This window comes from Malania oleifera, chromosome 2 (assembly GCF_029873635.1).
Source record: "Malania oleifera isolate guangnan ecotype guangnan chromosome 2, ASM2987363v1, whole genome shotgun sequence".
Taxonomy (NCBI): domain Eukaryota; kingdom Viridiplantae; phylum Streptophyta; class Magnoliopsida; order Santalales; family Ximeniaceae; genus Malania; species Malania oleifera.
This window is the reverse complement of record NC_080418.1, coordinates 68331380-68343025: the sequence shown is the minus strand read 5'-3', so window position 1 is coordinate 68343025 and position 11646 is coordinate 68331380.

Here is an 11646-nt window from a genome sequence, read left to right as displayed (position 1 = left end):
AATAATGTTTGTCTGGATTACTATTTTTACAGGTAAACAAGAATGTATGGGCTTGCAGAAAATGTGAATATAATTATCATTCTGTAAAATTCAGTTGATTGATTGGAGGATATGTATGTATAATTTCAAGGTATTGAAATTACGAACGCTGCAAGCGTGAGATAGGAAACAATGAATAGAACCTAGATAACTAGGTAAGGGGAAATATGTTAGGCCAAATAATTTAGAGATTTTATCAGTATAGCACAGTATTTGAATATAGGTTACAGAGTATGGTTTTAAACTAAATAAAGCATGGAAATTATATAGTACTACAATTTATATTTATAGAGTTTTATTTAATTGTGTGGCATAAGGCAAATACTGGAATATTTACAAAACTTTATATAGATTTATAGACTTATAATTATAAAGTCTTTACAGAGTTATGAAATACAGTTTATACAGTTTTATTTAAAGAACTATGGCTATACTGAGTTTTATAGAATTACAGTTTACATCGTTATATAGAATTACAATATACAACATTTTTCAAAACCATGTAATACAGTTTTTATAGAAACATGTTTACATAGAGTTTTATAGTACCATGATTATACAGAATGTTTTACAGTACCATGATTTTATAGAGCTTTACAATACCATGATTATACAAAGTTTTACAGTACCATGATTATACCAAATGTTTTATAGAACCATGATATACAGAGCATAGAACCACGACATATAGAAATACAGAATATGCATAAATACAAATTATACAGAATTAAAGAGATTTACAGCATCACGGTAAATACAAATGATATAGAATCATGGTAAAACAGTTAGAGATTATATGGAAATAGTATTATATAGCATCAGACCTTGATGGAACAGAGTAATTTACAAAGTACAATACCATAGCTATATAGTATAGATAGTACAACCATATGTCTTGGATAGAGTATGGTATAGCCGATTGAGCCATAGGTAGAGTAGAGGACTACCTGGCTTTTGGACCAGGTGGAGTGGGGCCTTTCATACTAGTGGCATATACAGGTGCATACAGTTAGGCTGACATTGGAAGGCCAACTAGTGTCTAGCCCCGCCTATGGGCCGCACAACCCAATCATGAGGGGTTAAATCATGACATACAGCCATCTAGGGGAGGTGTTCAAACTTATGTATGTATTATAGTATTTACAGAAAATGGCGATTACTTATTATATATAGAGCTACGATTGAATAGACAACTCAGAAAACAATGTATTTTAAATGACACAAATGTGGATTCTTATACTGATACTTTAACATGATATCCTATTTACAGTTTTAATTAAAGACTATAATTTATGTACGGACTCATATGCCACACACTGTTAATAACATGTTTTATCCTTATTGAGATGTGTCTCACCCCAGCATTATAAATATTTCAGGTAACCCAGAGAGGTGGACAGGGCTGGCTCAGAGGTAGAGGAGGCAGCTGAGTTGGCATAGTTTTGGGGTAAGTCTTGGGCTGGATAGTGGAGCCCAGAGTGTTTTGGGATTTTTGGAAATGTTGTGCATGTGTGTATGTATATACAGGTGGGTCCATAGAACTCTGGTATTGTATATTTTGGGTTATGTATTGGATGTTATATTTTCTACTACATAAGTAGAACACAGGGATTGCACAAATTACCACGGCGCCTACTTTGGGCCGTGATAATGATAATAGATGTTTATTTACAGGGTATCAGAGATTATGTTTTATAGAATTACAGATAATGAATAAATAAATAAATAAATGGACATAAATTTTGGGTCATTACAAATAACGTGGATGAAAAATGATTAAGCTATAAGTGTGAACATACACGTGCAACATATCTCATTTAAATAAAAGTGTGCATGCAAATAATTATAACTATAAATGAACAAGCATACACATGCTGAATTTAAAGGGCATAAATTAAATGAGATAGGGAGAGAGCGACACACGACATTTGTTATCAAGGTTCGGCCAAACCAGCCTACGTCCTCGCCTTGGGCATACCCCATGGATTCCACTAAACCTTCTCACTTAAACGGGTGAAACAGAAGCCGTTACAACCTCTCCTTATGGGGCAAGGTAAACCCCAACTCAATTATAAGGCTAAACCCAACTTGTCTCACTTAAGAGGCTGAGACTCCCGAATTCAATTTCCAGACTGAACCACACTGGTCTTACTTACGAGGCTGAGACTCCCCAATTCAATTAATGGGATGAACCCAACTGGTATGTTAAATCATTTTTGTACATAAAACATGCTTCTGAAAATACAAGAAGAGATGTACACATTAAAACTCAAATATATGCACTCTTTAATGATATGCATCATGCTCAGTAGAGTAAGGGTGCTATCAAATAATTTTACACAAATAAAATGTATATAAAAAATGAGTATTATTGTTCTCCTATAGGCATTTTTTCAAATAAAGAATATTTGGAGAATCTAGGAATTTAAGCTCAAGAAAAAATTTATGTTGTAAATAATTTGTCTCCCAAAAAAATATTTATCAGAGAAATAATCGGGAGAAACCCAACCAATACTCTCCAAATGATTTTCAGAAAATAAATAACAAGTGAGAGTATGTGCATATGAATACAAATGAAATGCTCAAAATAAATATACTCTCTTCCAAAGTAATTTTGAAATAAGTGAATAGAAAGAGAGTTGGAGAGTTTTTGTTTAAAACATTTGCCCCAAAGGAATGATTTTTGTAATAAAAATGGTTTGAGGGAACTTTGACTAACAAAGGATCAAAGAGAAATTTGGAGTTAATCAAAGTTGCTAACATGTACTAATCTATTTAATGTTCTAGCAACCTAGGAAATAAACATGAAGATTGCATGTTTTTCAGTTTAGAATATAACATTTAAAATTCAACATGCACCAGTGGATGGTTTATTATGCGCCTATAACTAGGGATGAAAGCTAATATTCTTTTATGATTAACTCGTCATTTCAAAAATATTTTAGCTGCATTAAATTATTATCCTAATACATGGTTTCATTTTTGAAAAAAAATTCTACCGAAATTTCGACAGCATGTCGTCTGTGAATAGGACATTTTCCCATAAAAATTATATCTAATAGGTTCAAACAAGCAATTTATAACTTAGTTTAAGCATGCAAGAACCTATAATCCACTACCAGCATGCAATTCACATCACTGCATCCGCCATGCATTCAAGACAAGCATGCATACAGTAGTTCAAACAACAGTTCATAAAAATAAACTATCCATTAAATAATATATTCACTTTTACAAACAACGGACAGTGGCATTCAACCCAAATAAATTATCCATCAAATATAATTGAACTTCAAGCAAAGGATGGATATATATACATTTATTACTCAAGTCATCCAATAAACATGATAAGATAAGTATAATATAATTTATTACTTATTGGATGGATTTTAAAATTGCTGCTCCCCCTCAATTATGTAGCCAAATAATTTTATATTCAATCAATAATATTTGGCATAACTAATATATTCTATTATGGGGATGAGCTTTGAAACCATTTTAGCTTCATTTTGAGTTTAGGGTTATGATATAGTATTATGATGAATTCCTTAAACCCCATTACTGTGTGATGGACCTATGCTATATTTGAAATATTTATACATAAGTATATATATATATATATATATATATATATATATATATATATATATATATAGCATTATTTCACAAAACAATATTGTCCATTTGAATGAGATTTATTTAAACATGCTTATGAGATATAATTCAATAATTGATAGTTCTATATAAGCATGTTATAGCCAATATTTTCATAAGTTAACCAATCATAATTATGTGTATATATATATTAAGCTTAGATTGGAAATGATCACTAAAACTCACATATTGGCTAGAATTTCCTAAGGTTCTTCGTATAATAATAGAGTATACTAAAATATAATCTTTTAAGCACGAAACTCTATTTAATCATTTAAAGCATTTTGATTCCTTATATATATCCTAAAATCTTATGAGTATTAACAAAATTTTCTTCTTAAGTGCACTTCATAAGATGACATGTCATAATCATAGAATTATCATATAATTCACATAGTAAGAATAAACATAAAACATGCAACATGTGAATAAAGCATCAAATAACGCAGAAGGAGGAAGATATACCTTTCCAGTTTACTCCTTCTTAATCGATTAAGCTCATAGTGGCTTTCACCTCTCCCTCGATTTTTCTATATTTTTCAGATATTCCCAAAAACCTTAGCACTACAACAAGACATGAACTTTTCAATAACATTAGTAGATAAGGAAAAGTAAAAGTATGCATGACACTCAAATGATATGCATTAAAACACATGTCATGCAAATTCAATTCATTTTCAAAATTTTGGAAACATTTCATTTTAAAAATCATTTTCAATGGAATATGATCTCCTTTTCCAAACACTTTCCAAATCCTTCAATCATTTTATTTAAAAAAAAAATCATTTTCAATATTCAAACAATAAAATCTATGCAATAAAAATAGGGGAGGATTTGCAAAGGTTTGACCCTTAAAACAAGGATACATCGGAAGTGAGCAATTGCGATCTTTAGCATAAGCGGTTAAGATTTTTGCAACGAGGCTCTAATACAAATTATTGGAATTGGCATGATCCCAAGAGGGTGGTGAATTGGGTTTTAAAACTTTTTGACTAAATTAAACATTTATACTGATTCACCACATATCATATCCCATTCAATATAATAACGTGTATAAAAAATGATTAAGCTATAAGTGTGAACATACATGTGCAACATATCTCATTTAAATAAAAGTGTGCATGCAAATAATTATAACCATAAATGAACAAGCATACACATGCTAAGTTTAAAGGGCATAAATTAAATGAGATAAGGAGAGAGTGACACACAATATTAATTATCGAGGTTCGACCAAACCAGCCTACGTCCCCACCTTGGGCATATCCTAAAGATTCCACTAAACCTACTCATTTAAATGAGCAGAGCAGAAGCCGTTACAACCTCTCCTTACAGGGTAAGGTAAACCCCAGCTCAATTACAAGGCTAAGCCCATCTTGTCCCACTTATGAAGATGAGACTCACCAATTCAATTTTTGAGCTAAATCAAACCGGTCTCACTTACGGGGCTAAGACTCCCCAGTTCAATTAATGGGATGAACCCAACCTGTACATTAAAACATTTTTGTAAATAAAACATGCTTCTAAAATACAAGCAGAGATGTACACATTAAAACTCAAATATATGTACTCCCTAATGATATGCATTATGCTCAGTAGAGTAAGGGTGCTATCAAATAATTTTGTACAAAATAAATGTATATGAAAAATGAGTATTATTGTTCTCCTATAAACATTTTTTCAAATAGTGAATATTTGGAGAATCTAGGAATTTAAGCTCAAGAAAAAATTTATGCTGTAAATAATTTTTCTCCTAAAAAAATATTTATCAGAGAGATAACTAGGAGAAACCCAACTGATACTCTCAAAATGATTTTCAGAAAATAAATAAAAAGTGAGTATGTGCATATAAGTACAAATGAAATGCCCAAAATAAATATACTCTCTTCCAAAGTGATTTTGGCATAAATGAAGGGAAAGAGAGTTTGAGAGTTTTTATTTAAAACATTTGCCCCAAGAGAATAATTTTTGCAATAAAAATGGTTTGGGGGAACTTTGATTAACAAAATATTAGAGATAAATTTGGAGTTAATCAAAGCTTCTAATTAGGAGTTATGAGGGGGTATTTATAGATTTTTTGAAAATTATGACCGTTGGGGACACGCTCTATATTTTGGAAAAGTTTAATTAAAAGTTAATGACGTTTTAGCGCTTTTTAAAAATTCCAACTCGAGAGGTTCGGTCGACTGAATTTTAAGTTTGGTTGACTGAGGCACTTTTGAACTAAAGATATAGTCGATTGAATTAAGGCGATTTTGAAAGTGTTCGAGGTTCAGTCGACTATATTTTAAGTTTGGTCTGCTATTCATATGGTTCGATCAACCCTGGCCAAAATCAATTATAAGTTCGGTTTACTGAACAGTTGGGGGGCAGACACGTGTTGGTTCGATCGCCCGAGGAAGATACGTTAAAAAACGTTCGGTCGACTGAACCTTGGTCAAACTGTTGACCAATGAAAGGTTCAATCAACTGAGCTGAATATACATAGCAGGGTTCGGTCAACTGAGTGACTTTCAGTTATTATTTTAGGTCTTGATTTTGAGTATAATTTACCCTATTCACATAGTTATGATTTGTAAGATAGAGGGGATTTGTGCAAGTGATGTGTAGGGACCTGGGATCAATCTAAGGTCATTGAGAGTTAACCCCAAAAAATCCGACGTCGGTTGACCGAATCTATGGTCTATCTGAGCATTAAGTCATATCATGCAGGATGTATGCATTTATTACAGAACAAAGATATATAAAAATAAATGCATATACAATTAAAATAAATATGTCTTCTTTTCCACGTTGCTCTTCTACCTTCATGGAATGCACCAATAGTATGTGCCTTTAAGTGCTTCTGGCTTCCATTTCCCTTTGTCTTATGTGTGTTCCAACATTAAAACCTGTACAAGCACTCAATGCATAGATAAGACACTGGTGCTTTGTCAGCATCAAAATAGAGATCAGACTCAAAAATTCAATACTTTCTTATTTTTATTCTTCAAAATTGTTTTCTGTTTAGAAATCTAAACTAGAAGCTTGTGCATTTTAGATAAAGTACATTTTAGTTCTTTGTTAGAGGGCATGCCATTATCATTAGACTTATTGCATGATTCAATACAAGATTTATCTCTATAACTATCATAAGAATCAATGCATACTTTGTCAACAGATTTATCACAAGGAATACCAAATGATTCATTATAAAATATATTGCAATATTTTCATGAGAATCATCGCATGCATCATTAATAGAATTATCATGATATTCAACAGATTTCAGCATTTGACATATCACAGCATTTAATGTAAGAATCATCAATTGAACTCTCCATACTTATTTTCGACTTCAACCCAGATCTCCCTCGTATTTGTACATGCCATAATCTCAAGAAAAATATTAGAATCTAAAGTGCAATACAGTAAATCCATGGCATGTGATTTTGCATACATCAAAATAATATCATTTTCATTGAAAGGCATACGAATTCCCTTAACAATCACTTGCCAGGCCCTCGAGTCCCTAGATTTATAAATATGCACATTCTTATCTTCCAATGAGTGTAATTTACACCACAAAACAATGGAAGGCTAGTGTAGAGACCCTTAGAATTATGGAAATTAAATAATAAAAGCAAGGAGAAAGTAAAGGAAAATTTTAAGAACGTCAGCAGGGTCTTCTCTACAAACACGGAGCATTCTTCGACAAACAAGCTTCTTGGGATCGTCAACATGGACACGTGTCTCGTCGACTAGAAGATACCGAGAAGACGATTTTCAGAACCTAAATTTCATCGATGAAGAGTAAGGGTTCATCGACGAAACTCCTCTTAGACTCGTTGATGAGGTGATGTGGCTCATCGATGAGATGATGTGGCTCATCGATGAGGCCACGTGTCAAGACATCTATAAATATGCAGGAAACTGGTTTTCAGCGAAGGAAATTCTCTCTCTCTCTCTCTCTCTCTCTCTCTCTCTCTCTCTCATTTTCTCTCTCCAAAAATGGGATTCTCTCACTTCTCTCTAGATTTTTGGCTCCGATTCTCCCCAATTTGACGATTAGAAGCTACCACAGTGATCTTGGGGAGATTCCTTACAACTTAGTTTGAGCGGAAATTCAATTTGAGCAGTTTGGGAACCATCCTAAAATTTTGGTAAGTAGATTTTTAGGTATTTTCAATATTACTAGTATTATTTTGGGCCAGATTTTGTATTCTATGAGAATATATTGCTGTTTTGTGGAATAAATTTGGGGTGTCATATTTTTAGGAATAGGGTGTTTTGGGCCCCTAGTCATGGGTTGAGGACTCCAGCAAGTATCTGTTCAGGAGTCTAGGTAAATTATAGTTCAAGAAATTATGAACTCAGGAAATATGGGTATGTTGATTTACTGGAGAATTTGCATATGTAAATGTAGGTTTTTGGGGTTGGTACACCAAGGGTGCGAGAGTTAGTGGAGGTCAGCTTCTCAGTCAGATAAGTAAGGGAAATATGCTATGCTAGAAATTTCAAAAATATTATTGGTAATATATGTGTTTTTGGGATATGCTCTATAGGGTATAAATTATTTTTATTATCAAAAAGTACAGATTCCAGTACAGGGAGTTTTTATTTAGTTGTGTGGTATGAGTTAATATCAGGACAATTTAGAATTTATGCAGTCTTTCAAAATACTATGACTTACAGTATTTTTGCACAGAAATATGTTGTACCATATTTTACAGAATTATAAATTACAGTATATGTATATATATAGACAGATATTTTACAGACAGTTATAGCATTTACAGAATTACATGATTTCCAAAACCATAACACTCAGACATTATAGATTACTCAATCAGATGTTACAGTTATTTCAGTCAGATATTTCAGCATTTCAGATCAGATTTATAGTATTATGGTTGTTTTGGAATCATGATAAAACAACAAGATAATTATATGTATTAGTATTATACAGTATCAAATCCCTGATGAATTATTTCAGACAGATTCATATAACAGAGCATGGTACCGTTGCTAATTCATATTAGAGTGCAACCATATACCTCAGATAATGTGTGGGTTACCATCTACCGAGTCAAGAGAGATTGTTGTTTCCCCAGAGGTTTGGGTTGAGGTGGCCAGTTTGACAAGGTAGAGATTAGTTATCCTACCCAAAGAGATTGTAGTGGGCCAGATTGATGATTGGTAGAGTTTCATATTGACTTACCTGGTGGGCCAACCAAAGTCAAGTCCAGCCTACGGGCAGCACAATCCTGTCATGAGGGGTCAAATCATGACAAATAAATTTTCAGGAATATTTCTCAGTTATCTATATATGTTTAGATTTATAGAAGAACAACGAGTATATTATATTCTTATCAATATGGATTAATAGAAACTCAAATAATACAATTGTATTTTAAGGCATGTAGGTATGAGTCACACAGTATTTACATGATATCTCAGTCCAGTTATTTTTCAGTAATTATTTATGCAGACTTAATTGCCATACATTAGTAATAGCATATTTCTTCTTACTGAGCGTTGTCTCATCCCAGTGATTTAATATTTTTCAGGTGATCCAGTTATGTGAGCAGATCAGGCTCACAGGTAGAGGGGGCTACATTACTGCCCTGACAGTAGGGTGAGTATTTTGAATAGTTATTTTTGAGTAGTCCCTAGGTGTAGAATAGGGCATTTTGAAAATGGTTGTGTATGTATATTTTGGGAAGAATTTTGACACTTTAGTATTGTATAATTTGTTATGGTTGTATGCATTATACTTCCAGTTGCTTAGGTAGTTTATTGTGTTTTGATTCCATGATCCCTATCTGGTCCATGATGATGGCTTGGTTTATATTAGAAGGTATCAGAGCAACGAAAATTTACAATATAAAAAAAATGGTAGGAAATTTCAGGTTGTTACAATTGTAGGTGTCTGTCCCTCGTTGAATGGGAATACACCAATGTGAGCCATTGCAATTTTTGCAAAAAAAAAAAAAAAACCCTTTAAGTCTATGCAATGAGGCTCTAATACCAATTGTTGGAATTGATGTATTCCCAAGAGGGGGGTGAATTGGGTATTTAAAAATTCTACCTAGATCAATTCAAACTCCACAAATAGTATTGCACAAATTTAGGGTTTTTCTATATAATCACAAACTCAATCAAATATTAAAACAATTAAAAACATGTATTAAATATAATAAATCAAACATAAAACATACATGTGCTGAAATTAAAAGTGCAAAAAAATAAAAGCTGCACCAGATATATTATCGGCGTTTGACCAATACTACCTACATCCCCGCCTCAAGCTCATAAGCAAGAGGATTCCACTAAGTTGCTCACTTGCAGGTGGAGCGATACCGTTTACAACACCTTACTAGGATGATGCACCTAGTTCTCCTAACTGGGTCTTAACCAGTCCAGTGCTCTCCTAATCGGATCTGAGCAAGTTCGGGACTATTCACAGGGCTAGTCTCCCTCTTCTAACAACCCATCAGGAATATAATAGTTAATAAAATAAAATATTTTTCATACAACAAAGAATGCTTCTATACTAAGCAAATATGTACACAATATGCTGAATACCCTCATGTATGATATGAAATGAAGCTCAATGTGTGTATGGTGATTTTCTCACAAAAATAATCCTCAAATAAAAATATATATGATGGATGCTCAAGGATTTAAACCCTAACAAAATATTTCTCAAAATATGTTTTTCCCAAATAAAGTGCATGAGAATCTAGGATTTTTGCTCACAAATAAACTTGCAAAAATAGTATGTGTGAGTGTAAGCACGATTGCAATAAGATTTTCCTAGCACAAATTATATGTCCTCAAGTCTTTCAAAAACTAACTGATATAAATTTTCTCCCAATAATATTTATCAATAAAATATATGGGAGATCCAAGAAACTAACTCTCAAAAATAAATTTTCACAAACAAAGAACAAGAGTATAAGCTTTGGATGAAGAAAATAAATGCCCAAAGATTAGTCAAATGCTCTCTTCAAAATGATTTTAAAACAAATGAGTGTAAGAGAGTATGAGTAGTATGTTTTGAAAAGATTGAAAGAATTTGAGCAATAAGAGAAGTATGAGTATTAAAAATTTTAGAGAATTTTTCCTATGGATTTTTGCTAATCTTATGCTAATTAGGACAAATGAAGGGGTATATATAGATATTTCAAAAATATAACCATTGGGACTCAATGGGAATTTTTGAAAATATTTAAATAAGTTTAATTAAAAATAACCTAGTTTAACCACGGTAAAAATCTCGCCAATCCGAGAGGTTCGGTCAATCATATTCAAGGTTCGGTTGACGGTATTGCTATGTTTGGTCGACCATGGCACTTTTGAACTGCAGATATGGTCGATCGACTCAAGGCGATTTTAAACCCTTCGTAAGTTCGGTTGACCATGACTGAAGTTCGGTTGACTGCCCATATGGTTCGGTCGACCATGGCCAATTTGAACTACACAAATGGTCGTTCGAATAGTTGGGGTGTCAGACACGTACCAGTTTGGTCAACCAAGGACGATACGTTCAATTTAGAATGGTCGATTGCATGAAGTCAACATGTTGACTTCTAACCGATTTGGTCGACCATGGCTTAGTCAATTTTTTTACTTTTAGCCAACAGACCGGTGCAAACTGCAAGTGCACAGTATCGTAGTTTTATAATATAATGATGTGTAGAGTATTGTCCTCAGGGATTGATGTCTTAATTTTACCAAGTACCGAAATTTTACTAACCTTAATTTTATTTAGAAAAATTAATAATTTTAGACTGCAAAATTTAAACAAAGCTACTTTAAATAAACTATTGAGAAGAATTTAAAACTGGATACCACGTGTCAAATTGATGATGGTGAAAACTTCTAGGAAACCGATTTCACCTAGTTTCTCACTATGCTTTACTCATTTAGCTAATTTAACTTCGTTTTCTCTATTTGTTAGTAAATCAC